The sequence below is a fragment of the Haliotis rubra genome, unplaced genomic scaffold, assembly GCF_003918875.1.
Source record: "Haliotis rubra isolate DU_JTF1 unplaced genomic scaffold, ASM391887v1 Scf190, whole genome shotgun sequence".
Classification (NCBI taxonomy): Eukaryota; Metazoa; Mollusca; class Gastropoda; order Lepetellida; family Haliotidae; genus Haliotis; species Haliotis rubra.
In genome coordinates, this window is record NW_025765892.1 from 896819 (window position 1) to 911596 (window position 14778).

The 14778-nt window shown below is 41.7% G+C and overlaps 1 long non-coding RNA gene across 1 annotated transcript in view; it reads right to left on the reverse strand.

Moving 5' to 3' along the window:
* LOC124274408 overlaps positions 1-14221 on the reverse strand; it is a 58760-nt gene extending 44539 nt beyond the window's left edge. The window contains exon 1 of the long non-coding RNA XR_006897933.1: positions 14088-14221. This is a non-coding gene — a long non-coding RNA (uncharacterized LOC124274408). The remainder of the gene's footprint in view (positions 1-14087) is intronic.
* Between the last annotated feature and the right edge of the window lie 557 nt (positions 14222-14778).

Here is a 14778-nt window from a genome sequence, read left to right on the forward strand (position 1 = left end):
TCGCTCCTTTTGTTCAGGTTTCATAATCGGTGATGGAATTCCTCGACTTTTCTGCCAACCTATTGCATGCAGCTCAGTTCTAATTGTCTCCTTACAGACAGCCACAGTTCCTCTATCAATCATATCCAGCCTTAAGTTCTCTAAACTCCTTCGATTGTTTTTAGAAACAAGAATACCAAGCCGCCTCCTGTCACCGACAGTCAATTTGGGCCTACCTGCGCCTCCCTGGTGCTCAATGCCATATCCATATGCAATATGTTTCAAAACACGATAAACAGTGGACAAAGGGATGCCTATTCTACTTGAAATCACTTTAGCTGATCTGATGTCCTTGTTATAATACTCTAAAATCAACTTCCACTTCTCTAAATCATCCATACTGAGGATCACTGAAAATGTCGTCTGCTAGCAAGTAAAAAAGGGGATAACTCTTCACAAACTAATGAAAAAGGATTAACGGAGTTGTCTCTCTTGAATGAAACCAAGCACTTGATAGCTGGTCAAGGTTGTTTATACTAGAAATCCAATTAAACATATTCCTAAACTTCTCAATAATTTCTGGTCATACTATAGAAATATATTTGTAACTTCATACAAATCTGCACATGTTGATCACTTTTGGGATGACCACTTGGACAGGCTCTTATTCTGAGAATACACTGACATTAACTCATTCAGATAACGCAATGGAAAACTACATTATGGTGTCACCATTGTAGTTTCTACATAAATAATGACTTAATGCAAAATCTTAATTCATAAATCCAACCGCATTTGCAATTACAGTTGAATTAGTTATAAGTGACACCTCGTTAGAAAATCTCAATTGCCAAACCAGAAAATATCAACCTGCTAACGATGCAAAAAACACTTTTGATAATTATACGTCATTTCTGTCTGATATCGTACATGACTGAAGAGGTTTTAATCAAACCCACGTTGCTGCCTGTTTGTGTAATAGGTACCGTATTTCCTCCAATAAGCTCCGAGCCTCTAATGACCGTCGGGGGTAAAGCAGCTCACTAGCAATTACGGTAATTAGATCCAGTAATTGCAAAAGCGCCAGCCCTCTAATAAGCGCCAGGTCTGGAACTCCGTTGACAAAAATAAGCGCCTCAGCTCTTATTTGAGAAAATGCGGTATATTGTATTCGGAAATCAAAACTAGGTGTAAATGTACCGATTCACTGAGCGCATCACTCCTAAGACGGGATACGGTTTTACAGCATCAGGGACGGACATACACAATGCCTTCTTTTCTGATGTGTTTCGCCTTGGCCCTACTAGTGATGGTTAAGCCTTGTTCCAGCAAAGATGCTACCAACGTTCATGTACATGGAAAAAAGTATAAGAATGTGGATAACTTTGGCGTGAATGTAATGACACTGGACACGAAGAGAGTGGATTCTTGTTTATTGTGTGTCGTGCTGTGTGCCCAATGTTTGGGATGTGTAGCTCTTGATTTTCACCCGAATGACTCCACTTGCAGAACCTACCGTGTTTTCTATGCACACAATCAACCTGAGGTTGTGATGCCTCGCCATGCAAGTGTTAGACGTTATGTCGAAGTTGGTGAGTAAAGCTTAGTGACCTATGTCTGAAAAGAAGGAAATCATCGTTATAGCTCCTAAAATCTTCCATAAAGTTTAGTTCAAATTTGATTTAAAGAGAAAATGTTTTAGGGAAATACCCTTGACCATGGGCGAAACAAAAGTAAACGAAGTCTGGCTGTTAACGAAGCAGAACTGTGCAGAAGATGCCAGAATAGAGCATAATGTTAATATTGGTTCTATGATTTCAAAGAATATAAGCTATGATGAAACATAATAAGGGCTACCCAGGGAGGAAGATTTGGCCATAAGACCGAGTGGTAAACGTCCGCTAGCAGTCAGTCTCAGCTTTGTGGCTGTAATTGAACGGAGCCATGCAACTGAGGTGTTTCTTGAGTGTTCCATTTCTCCCAACACACAACTTCGAACCTTACTTCACCCGTGGACGAAACTACCCAACACAAAGTATGATAAACGTGTTATCTAAGTTCTATGAGGGTTAGGGTGATCCTGGCGCCGTCAGGCGGCTTACCCTCAGCTCCGGGGCTGTACTGATTGACTGACTTAGCAATATTCCAGCAACATCACGGCGGGGGACACCAGAAATGGGCTTCACACATTGTGCCCATATGGGGATTCGAACCCAGGTCTTCGGCGTGACGAGCCAACGCTTTAACCATTAGGCTACCCCACCGCCCCCCGGGGCCGTACTGCCTGAGCAAGCAACTGGGATCTCTGTCAGGAAGCGCTAGACAATCCAACCCACGCACTATTGCCTTCTGCATTACGCAGATGGTCACAAGGGTTATGATCCAGGTAGCACACACAACTGACAGATCAGGCGATATTAAGACTAAAGCAATAGCAAGTATGGGGAGTCGAAACCTTTGTACTTAGGATACAAGTATGATATTTCGAAAGCGAGATCAGCACATTTGCCAATTATACCTGAATCTTTCGATCACATAGGTGCCAAAAGGGATTGAAATATATACACATAAATGATTTCACTGAATGTATAAGAAAGACTAAGGCAGGTGTATTAACCTGGATATGTCTGAGGCTGTGCACGGGGCCAATTCTTAAGAAATTTATAATTATCAAGGTCATGACGTGATCTACATATTCTTGGTCGCGAACCCGTGAAGATCCGGGTTAGAATTGATCTTCAGTAAGCCATGTTTGTCGTAAGAGGCGACTAACGGGATCGGGTGGTCAGGCTCACTGACTTGGTTGACACGAATCATGGGTTCCCAATTGCGCAGATCGATGCTCATGTTGTTGATCACTGGATTGTTTGGTCCAGACTCGATTATTTACAGACCGCCGCCATATATACTGAACCACAAAAGAAATGTCGCACCGATAGCGGTTTCTTAAAGCATACACTTAAATTCACTCTAATTAACAATCAAAGCGGAGGATTGAGTTCAAACTTAGAGTTCACACAAACAAAAGGACCAAGAATGGTACCATTAAGATACCCCAAAGTCAGTATTGTGTGTGGCCTCTATGGGCATCGATGAAAGCGTTGCATCGTCTGTACATGGAATGAAGTAAACGGTTGATGAAGGCCATTGGCACTTAGGCTCCATACGCTGTGAAATGCCTGATCGAGCCTAGCAGCAGTTGTCGGCCTTGGGTGGCGGTCATTCAGTCTACTTTGAATCTCGTCTCAAAGGTGTTCTATTGGACTCAAATAAAAACTGAGTGCAGGCTATTGTAGAGTTTGGATGCCATGTTGTTTTAGGAAGTCCAATGTTACTCTGGCAGAGTGGGCACGAACGTTGTCTTGCTGGAAGATGTGATTTCTGTAACATCCAAAATGTGGTACATCGTGGGGTCTTATGACTTGGTCAGTATAGCGAGCAGCTGTTACGTCATGTCCTCATCCTGGACCGAGATTCTGGAACACCACGGTGCCAACTATCTGGTTCAGACCGATTGCACCCCACACCATGATGATTGGACCACTCCACGAGTCACTTTTAACAATAAACTCACTGGAAAACAGTTCCCCATGCCTTCACCATACTCTCAATCTGTGATCGACCGTCGAAACACAATATCGGCTCCATTGTTCTCCATTGTCGAAAACACTAATTTCGATTCTGAGTTGCCCATTGCAGTCGGTTCTGGCGGTGATGAGCGGTGAGCACAGGACTACGAAATGGTCTGTGACAGCAGAGGTTTCTTCCGCGCAAAGGTCGATGCACTGTATCGCCACTGATGGGTCTGTTGTAAGTCCCAGAGGTCTGGCGTGCTCTTTCCGTCGCTCTGTGGAAGCGATCCTGCAGATGGTGGCGCACAATCTGTCGGTCTTGACATTGTGATGTTACTGAAGGTCGCCCACTGCGTGGACGGCCTTGGGTGCTGTTAGTGACCTGATACCGCTCCTGCAGTCGGTAGATGGTCCTAACATGAACCTTAAAATGTTTAGCAGTCTAGCCAACTTGCAATCGTCTGAAGACTTGGTTCCTCTGATCTCTCGTTAGTCGTGTCATGGCGATTGTGTCAAAACAAAAATGATTTCAGGCAAGTTTGGGACTCGATTTCATTGGTAGGGTTGTCACGATATGCACGTGCATTTTCATTTTCACGGATGTCATACGGAACCTTTTACCACGTCTGCCTTTATAGGTGCGTTTGGTCGATTTATTTTGTTATCAGAAAACACACTGATCTTGGTAATAACTGTCAATTTGGATTGCAAAACATGTTAACAAAACGATACAATCATAATAGATACACGATTTTGTAAGAACAAATTCTTGCATTTGGTTTTGAAAAGCGACGTTGCTTTCGGCGTAAAACTAAACTCACTCACTTACTGTTCGCACCATGGTTGGACCTTTGAGTCAAAACCACAAGCATAGCACAGGCAGTAATGAAATGGTCAATCGCCTTAATCTTGTTTCAGATTCTGTTTTTGTGCCAACCTTGAACATCCATTGTGAGTCATTGCCTAGTTTACATTTTCATATCTACATTTTACTAAATTACACTCTGGCAGTTTCCAGTAGGAATTACCTGGTCCTGAGCAACAAACAGTAAATCATCTGTTTCAGGCCAGCGGACGTCATCCAAGTGAAGGACCTTGAAGGGTTGTTTTAATTCTCAACACATTGCATTACAAACTCGATGCAGTGATCGTTCAATGAGCTTTCCCTTGCAAACGCTGAACCTTGTGCCGATTGGAAAAAGCACTTCGTATGGTTGACACTCATGTCTAACCGCCAAGCAGCACAGATCGTCACTGAGATAATGTCATATTATATGCGTGGAATTCCTTGTGTATGTATTCAAACATGTGTTAGGGCGGAAGTTTGTGGGATCAGTCAAGTCTCCTTTTTGGGGGAAGCAGTATTTTGCGACCTTTGCAGAACCATGGAGAACATCGCCCCCTTCTGCTCTCTATAAAAAGTATGTCATTGGAAGAGCAGTAAGATGACACGAGGTTTGTCAAACACCCTGTGATTATTTTATATTGACAGCATATCTTAAACGACATGATAGCATGGCTCGATCGTTGCTTCTACTACTGTCTTCGTCATGACTGAGTCTGTGACTCCGAGGTCCATCCATGATATGACCCTGAACATGTTTAGGACGTCATGGAAAATGTCTTTGAAATAGGCCCATATACAGCCTCAGAAGAATTCCAGCCAACAAAGCTGATCTGGTCCTTTTCGATAAAGCCAATGAATTTATTTATATCATTGAATTTTCTGTCCCTTTTGACAGCAATGTGATTGGCAAGATTCAGGAAAAGCATGCTAAATATGCGGACCTCGCGTTTGAAGTGCCCCGCTTGCATCCAAAGTACACTCTCGTCAGGCTCCCCATTGTTCTCTGTGCCCTTGGTTTGGTACCTTCTGATCTCATGGCGCAGATCAGGCGAGTGCCCGGGTTATCCAAAAAATACATAGTTTTGCATCTTCAACACCCCGTCTTTTTCTATAAGCGAACTGATACGGATCAAGTTAAAGACTAACGTCACACAACAAGAAATTTAGAATGATGTGTTCGAAACATTTGATTGCTATAGAAGTAAGGGCGACTGGTCTAAAATTGTTCATTTCAGTAGAATTGATTTTTTAGGCATTGGCACAACCCTTGATGTTTTCCATAGTTTCGGAATCACATGACTGTCGATGGAGAGTTGGTACAGTCGGCACAAGACATCACAAAATTGTTCGCAGCAGCATTTCAGGAATATGCCACCTAAACCATCTGGTCCCGGCGCTTTCCTTAAGTTGAGTTTTGAGAACTGTAGTCTCACTGTTTCTGGTGTTAAACTGATTTTGCTGAACTTCTAGAACGCAGTTTTGCGCCAGTCGCTCTCCTCTACGTCGAAAAACTCGAACTTTGTCATCGTTTTTGAACAGACTGAACGGACTTTCATGTGTAAAGAGTACTCTCTCCCAGTCATGTCACTGCCCGTGCTGTCATTGACGGAGGTGGATCTGCCGGATGTAGCGGTTTTCGACCGGTGTCCTGACTCTTGGTCTTCCCCATCTCGGGCCGTCTTGGGTCTGGCCATCCTCGATAATCTCCAGGGTATACGTTACGATCACTCTCCACTATACCCTGGATGCATCCACGGCTTGGCCCGATGATTTTATTACCTCCCTTGGCTGGCTTTTTATCCAATCAGGTGTCTACGCTTGGAAGTTGAGCAAAGCAATCAAACTTTCGCTTCTTAAATTATTTACAGTTTAAACTTAGCAACACAGTTGATGCAGAGGTACTCTGAAAAAAGTAGAAGGAGTTCCATCTTATATCTTTTTAAAGTTTCAGATCTGTCAATTTGTCTGTATGATTTTCCCAAATATCTGAGTGGCACTGCGAACAAACCTTCGCGACTGCGACCGCTATCTTTGATGACACTGGCAAGCTCGGATGTAACGGCGGCTTAGCTGATTGGCTACTGTGAGAATGCGGGACCAGCAAATGGGGGGTAATATAATTATCGGGCCAAGCCGTGGATGCATCAAGGGTTTAGTGGAGAGTGATCGTAACGTATACCCTGGAGATTATCGAGGATGGGGTCTGGCCTGCGGTTAACAATTTGCTGATGCATTTGCTGATTTTGGCTGGGATGCATATTGAAGGTTCTTGCCAGCTGACGATGTGAAGCTCCATATTGGCCCTGTCTCGTTGCGATTGCGTAAGTCTTGGCATATCCTTGGTCATGCAATTGGACTAATGTCCCACAATTATGGTTTTCACGTTTTGAAAAATGCACGGTTCATTCGAAGATTTCGGTCCTTCATATAGTTGGAATATTGCTGAGTGCGGCGTTAAACAACTCACCAACCAACTAGCGAAGATTTCGGACAGCTGCGTTGTTACCGGAACCATGTTGCGTTTTGGCAAATGTTTTCTGCTTGGATTTAAATTTTTTTTTTTTTATACAATTACTTTAAAAGTAATAACTTTCTTTTGCGTGGTAGTTTAACTGACATCATTGACAGGATACCCTGACAGAAGCACCGTGGGGTCGAGCTGCTTATCAGACAATGATTGTCCACCCTCCAGGAACTTCGTATGCTACACCAAGACCTGCAAGTGTGTTCCAGGCTACAGCTACAACCCTGCCAATGACAGCTGTGTCAGACGTAAGTCTAGTTTTATGAAGCATTCGTGACCCTAACGTAAAAATGAAACATCTCACATGAAATTTTATGGATCCTGGATGATAACATTGAAGTCGTGTACTGTTTCACAATTGGAAAAGCACTAATTTTTCGATTGATGAATGATTATACTTTCTCTAATGACATTGTAATCATGACACGTACGTAAAAACGTTGGAATTCAGTTCGGACTGGTAGTTTATATACACTCTGTAGAAAACGTATATAGTTTAAATCCCTGATCGAACAGTATATATTCCACAGGCTGCAAGACGTACGGGTACAGGTTTACTATCTACAAAGGCCTGTCTATTGCTAAATACAACGATAAGGGAGGGAATGAACCATCTATTGAGGAATGTTATGAATGGTGCGTGAGAGAGAAGACAGTTTCATGTATTACCATCGACTACAAGTACGAAAGCGGTGCATGTACACTATCGTCAACCGGCTATCTAGATGCACCACCTTCTAACAGAGAGACGGCCGTGGCAGGATGGGCCTTAGGATCGAGAGACTGCGCATAACACGCAAATTAAACATAAAAGAAGAACACTGAACAATTGACTAACCTCTGCATGTGTTTGTGTTGGGTCCAAGCTGAGGGAGAGGATACTGTCATCTCTTGGCAGTCACTTGATGCCATCTCTGTTTGATTCAGAAACACATGCTCGTGATGCAGCCGAGATTGGGAAGTTTAACATTGTGGATGAGGTGCTGGATACTGCAGGCTTACCACACATAACGTAATACGAGACAGGGCTGCCTGGCAGTCAGTAGTATATATACTATTCACACTTTGCTAAGGATAAAATCATTGACTCAGCAGAAAACTATGATGTTGGGTCAACTTTGGTTTAAATGTCTAAGCTTATTGTAAGCATGGATCCTAGGTTTCAGTTTGTCATTTCGCCTTGTGGATCCCATACCTGCTATTGACAGGTGTTGTTTATTTGTCAATGACTCGTTCCATGATTTGCAAAATGGTTGGTTGGTGCCATGAAAACCATGTTTATGGTTACTCATGCATCAAGTGCATAAGGTTAGATTAAAGTGGGTGTTTGCCCTAAGAGGGGTTACAATATTATTATTTATCCAGTTTTGTAAAGATGGGAAGTTTTGTGATCCTTAGCAAAGTGTGAGTAATATATGTTAAATTCTTGTTGTAAGAGGCTAGGCAGGTGGACTGACGATCGCCTCTGTGATGCAGCCTGGCCGTTGCTGCACTATCATGTAATTGCATATTTAGTCGCCGAATAAAATGTTGTGAACTCACTGATGGACTTCGGTGTTTGAAGAGACTGATATCCAAACAATAACAGCTATGCTAAGAATACATTTTGCAAACAGTGCAATGCCTAAACCAAAGCAAGGCATACTTTTGAACAATATGAAGGTCAAGCCTTGAGACAATTAAGAAATTTATTATGGTCCACTTTAGTGGCCTGCATTTATCTTTTCATGCCAAAATGTCTCAGTATTTTAATTATTCGTATGCTTTCTGGATTTTCTAGTTCTGTTGTCTAGTTGCTTCGATTCTTATCTCGTTTTTCTCGAACATTTCGAATGTTTTCAAGTCGTGAATTATAATTCCTGGTATCAATTATGTTCTCGTTAGAATTAATTATTAAACTGCCGCAATTTGATGTTTTTGTTTCATTACTCAATCATATCGTCCATGATGTACTTGGAATTACCGGATTGTATCGTTAATTCCATTATCTACTCATAATTTTACTTTTTTTTCCTCGTCAGACAAATGTACGTAGTTTTGAAAATAGATCAAATTACCTCTGACCATATGGTCCAATTTTAACGTTGCTAAAATGGAATCATCAACAACGTCATTCAGTTTACAAAAGTACGACGAGGAAACATGGAATTTGAAATGATTTGAGACCGAGAGGCAGTTTGCCATATTTTACATTCATCGTTTAACAGATACATCTGAGTGGGGTACATCTGCTTTCTCTGTTTCTGCTTAACTGACTGACTGACTGAGTTTAGTTTTACGCCGTTTTTAGCATTATTCCAGCAATATCACGGCGGGAGACACCAGAATGGGCTTCACACATTTTGCCCATGTGGGGATTCGAACCCGGGTCTTTGGCGTGACGAGCCAACGCTTTAACCACTAAGCTACCCCACCGCCCCTGTTTCCGCTTAAGACCAGGGTGTCTAACAAGGTTTTAAATGCTCGTTGATGGGTCGCTATGTGTCACTGGTACATAATGTACAGTTGATGTAAAAATATGCGATATATTATACTGAGAGACAGCTGCCGGTTACAGTTATATAAACTTGTGCTTAAAAGAAAATATACAGTGTGTTGGACCAAACTTGGAAAGAATATATTTTTTAATTTTACAGCAATTGTACGCAATATCATTTCATACAAAGTCGAAAGTACCGTTTGACTGACACTGAAAGACATGTGACATCGTAGTCTGAACTTCTACGCAAAGCAACAAGGCGTTTTTTCCCGCAAACGCTGTGAGTGTGACCACCACTGGCCTCAAAACACGTTCCTTGTTGGGCCATTCCGACAGCTCGCTCTCTCTTTCGATTTGCCTCATACGTGGCCAATTTGTTTTGTTTTTTTTACTACTGTGTTGCTCACGTGTCGCGTAGACTGTCTTATACCGTCAGTATGTACATGCATTTCGTGTTACATCAGAAAAAGTCGTTTTGGATTTTTTGCGACGTTTAGGGTTAACTTGTTTCGACCTTTGTTCCCGTAAAGGATGGGTGTGTACGTGTGTGACATGGCTCAGTGTGGTTTTATTACTTCACTGTGAATATTTATGTAATATTGTCCGGTGTTTCTTTTGAGTAGTACAGTAGTTTATTTACTGACAGAAGTCCTTTCTTATTCCGTCCCTTGGATTTGTGATTTTAAACGTTCTATTTCTGATGCTAAACTTTATGAGATATTTAACCATTTACCATCCTTCAAATCCCTTCTCCTTAGGAATTCATCGCTATATTTCTGTAAGATTGGCGATGCCATGTGCAGTTTTAAATCACTCCTTAGGAATTATGTGTTCTGAGTGTTTAAATCAAAAGATGTGGTTTTAGCCATGTATGTGACGCCCTTGGTTTGTGTTAAATTTTATAAAGAAAATAAATACTGTCGTGAGAATCTTAAATTCCAAACTGTGACATATAACATTGTCATAAATTGGTAAATATGATTTTATGATAAAAATCTTGGGAGGATGAAACGAAGCTGTGCACAGTCAGTGTATAATAACTAGGTATGATTTTACTGAAGCTGCAGTAATTCTATACTACGCGCCAGGGAAAAAACTGAAACAGACCGTGTTTTCAGAGTGAGAGAGAGAGTGCCTGAGTTTAGTTTTACGCCGCACTCAGCAATATTCCAGCTATATGGCGGCGGTCTGTAAATAACCGAGTCAGTCTTGTGATCAACATCATGAACATCGATCTACGCAATTGGGATACGATGACACTTGTCAAAGTACACCCGATCCCGCCAGTAGACTCGTACGACAAGCATGGGTTACTGAAGATCAATTCTAACCTGGATCTTCACGCTGTTTTCAGAAGCAAGGAGTTGTTGACTGGGACGCTACACGACAACACATACAGACAGAAGATTATTATTTACGTCTTACTTCTGTAAACATAATATTAAATACTCATAGTGAGTGGTTCTGTACTTTTACTTAGGTTCTATGTTTTTTACTTAGGTTCTATGTTTATATATATATATATATATATATATATATATATATATATAAACATAGAACCTAAGTAAAAGTACAGAACCACTCACTATGAGTTATGAGAGACAATAGTCGTTTCAAAATCTTAAAACTGATAAGCATAGATTATATGTAGTAAATGCTTAAAACAAGTAATAATTTATGAATATAGAAGACGTTTACTTCCCTGTAATATTAATAAACAGGTTTTGTAAAATAGTAAAATATATAAGCTCTTTGACCCCAGAAATACTGTGTCAGCATTCGTTAAAACATAGAAGTTCGTATCATGGGAATAACAAGCAGAAAGGGGATTTTCTCTAACGTCATTATATACATCACAGTGGAACAGTATATCAAACACAAAATACATTGGTGGCGGGCATCTCAAACACAATCTTAGCCCCCGAACGTCTACTAACTGTACTATTAACGGCTCTTAAATATATTTTAATAACCCCTAAATTTAAGCAATATGTAATCTTTTCTGACTCTCTTTCTTGCCTCCAGGCTATCAAAAACCTATCTTGTAAACATCCACTTTTAATCGAAATTATTGAATTCTATATTGATCTTGCTACATCGTCCTCTGTTGGTTACCAAGCCACGTTGCAATTTCTGGTAACACAACAGTCAAATTTGCTGCTAAGGCAGCAGTCAACAAATCTGTGACACCACTTCTCATTCCATACTCTGATTCCAAAGCTAATATTAGATCGTACATTGGTGGTCTGATGCAAAAGAAGTGGGACACCCATGTAGGTATCAATAAATTTCATGCAATTAAATCAACTATCGGTTACACCATTTTATTATTGACTTTATAAAAAGAAATAGAATTGATTGACAAAATTTGAATAATATCTTTTGTAGGTAGATAACTGTTTTATGATTGGTAGTTTAAAATTTTTAAATAGTTTAAACAACTGAGATTGTTAGTAGCTGTATCCTCGAAGGGGTTTAAAGTACTGTAAAATTATTGTCCTCCTGAGAGGGTACGTATGTCCCAAAACAATTATAAGTAAATTTAAACATACTAATATTCTTAACCGCAGTATATATGTCATGGCTAGATTGTCAAAATTGCCAAAATCTGAAGGGATGGTGTAAATCCATTTTGGGTCCATGCAGGAAGCAAATATACTGTAAGTCTCCATGGCCCCAAGTATGGTGATCTACCTTCAGTTGTTGTCGATACTCAGCCCTTTTTTATATTGTATTGTCCTGATTTGAAATCCCATTTTAGTGATAGATGCTAGTTTTAATTCTTGTTACTCTGATATACTAGCTGGTTTTACTGTCCTTCGTCGACAGGTTTTTAACATTTGTGTATTTATCATGAATTTATAACTATTTTAGTCACGATATGGCTGCAATACTGACGCTGTGACTAAAACTCACTCACTCACTCACTAACTGTACCTCTATAACATTTTTGACTCAGGCACTCCTAAACTGCATTCAGGGTTGCTATTTTCAGGCAGATGTTTCAAATTTGATCTGCGCAACATTAACCAATTCTTCCTGTGTGGTAGGGAAAACAACAGTCAACATTATTCATTTAACGTGTGGACCCGTGAAGATCCGGGGTAGAATAGGTCTTCAGCAACCCATGCTTGCCACAAAAGGCGACTATGCTTGTCGTACAGAGGCGACTACCGGGATCGGGTGGTCAGGCTCGCTGACTTGGTTGACACATGGCATCGGTTCCCAATTGCGCAGATCGATACCCATACTGTTGATCACTGGATTGTCTGGTCCAGACTCGACAGACCGCCACAATATAACGGGAATATTGCTGAGTGCGGCGTAAAACTAAACTCACTAACTCACTAACTCACTCATTTAACTTGTGAGTCAGTATTTCCATACGGGGGGGGATGGCAGAAATGGACTTCACACATTGTACCTATTTTGGGACTTCGGATGTACACACATGTCAAAGTGTAAGATAAGACCTTCCAACAAGGTCCGTACACCTTCCAGTGTGTGATTGTTGAAATATTCCAGTCATAAATCTGCAAATATTCGACTCAGTCGAGTGCGTGGCACTCGGAAACGAGGAAAAATATGTTTTGCTTGGATTAAGTATAAAGAAGTATATCTCCTTTCATGGGATAAGATCAATAATAAAGACTGCACTATGTATTGTCAATGAGATCGCGCAGATACCTGCATATTTTGTGCCTGAGTTATGGGAAAACAGCGGTATGTTGTCGGTCTCATTGCCATGGTTTCAGAGTTTATTCAGTCTCAACCTCCCAGCGAACCTGGCCATCCCATCAATGGTTTGTGGAAGATAAATTCTAACCAGGTCCTACATAGGACCTCCGTTATCTGATTACAGGTGAGGTAAAATGGGGTTTAACGTCGCACTTAAGAATTTTCGCTCATATATATTATGATGTGTATACGTGTGTATGTTTGGCTGCTTGTACTAGCCCAGACTTAAGCTGGTTTTCATAGTGCTAGCCCACTGAAATACCATGCCACTGCCACAGTGAAGCATGAATACCCCACTCGGACACATTTTACTGACTCCGAGCCAACCAGTCCTTGTTGTACCCATTAATGCTGAACGCCAGACAGGGACCAACAGGTACCATATTTTAACGTCTTTTGGTATGACGTGACCGGGGATCGAACCCGCGACCTTCCGCTCTCCGGGCGGACACTCTAACCACTACACCACGGAGGCAGTCTTATCTGATTAGACTGACTGACTGACTGAGTTTGGTTTTACGCCGCTTTTAGCAATATTCCAGCAACATCACGGCGGGGGACACCAGCAATGGGCTTCACACATTGTACCCATGTAGGGATTCGAACCCGGGTCTTCGGCGTGACGAGCCAACGCTTTTACCATTAGGCTTCCCCACCGCCCCTTATCTGATTAGAACTATGATGGCGTGTTATTAGGCCAGCTGTATGTTCGCATGTGACGAACGTGGATTTATTTCATTGAGTGAATGGGTAACGTATATTCGTTATAAATGTAAATCTTTTACTGAATGACGTGTTAATGTGTATGCACATGCAATGTAATCCAAGTTGAACAATTATCCTTTAAAAAAATGATTTAGAAGCTCGGTTCTACACTACAACATGGAGATCAGCGTCACTAGGGGCACACTGTCAGGAGATGTTGTAAAATAAGAACAAATAACATACCCCTTAGCCTTTCTTCTGTGTGAAATCCGGGTATGAATTGATTTTTTGCCACCTGTCCGAAGAGGCGACGGACGGGATCGTTGGTCAGACTCGCTGGTTGATGCATACCATCGTATCCCAACGCTGTAGATCGACGTTCATGATGTCAGACTCGCTGGTTGATGCATGTCATCGTACCCCAACGCTGTAGATCGACGTTCATGATGTCAGACTCGCTGGTTGATGCATGTCATCGTACCCCAACGCTGTAGATCGACGTTCATGATGTCAGACTCGCTGGTTGATGCATGTCATCGTACCCCAACGCTGTAGATCGACGTTCATGATGTCAGACTCGCTGCTGGTTGATTGATGCATGTCATCGTACCCCAACGCTGTAGATCGACGTTCATGATGTCAGACTCGCTGGTTGATGCATGCCATCGTACCCCAACGCTGTAGATCGACGTTCATGATGTCAGACACGCTGGTTGATGCATGTCATCGTACCCCAACGCTGTAGATCGACGTTCATGATGTCAGACTCGCTGGTTGATGCATGCCATCGTACCCCAACGCTGTAGATCGACGCTCATGATGTCAGACACGCTGGTTGATGCATGTCATCGTACCCCAACGCTGTAGATCGACGTTCATGATGTCAGACTCGCTGGTTGATGCATGCCATCGTACCCCAACGCTGTAGATCGAC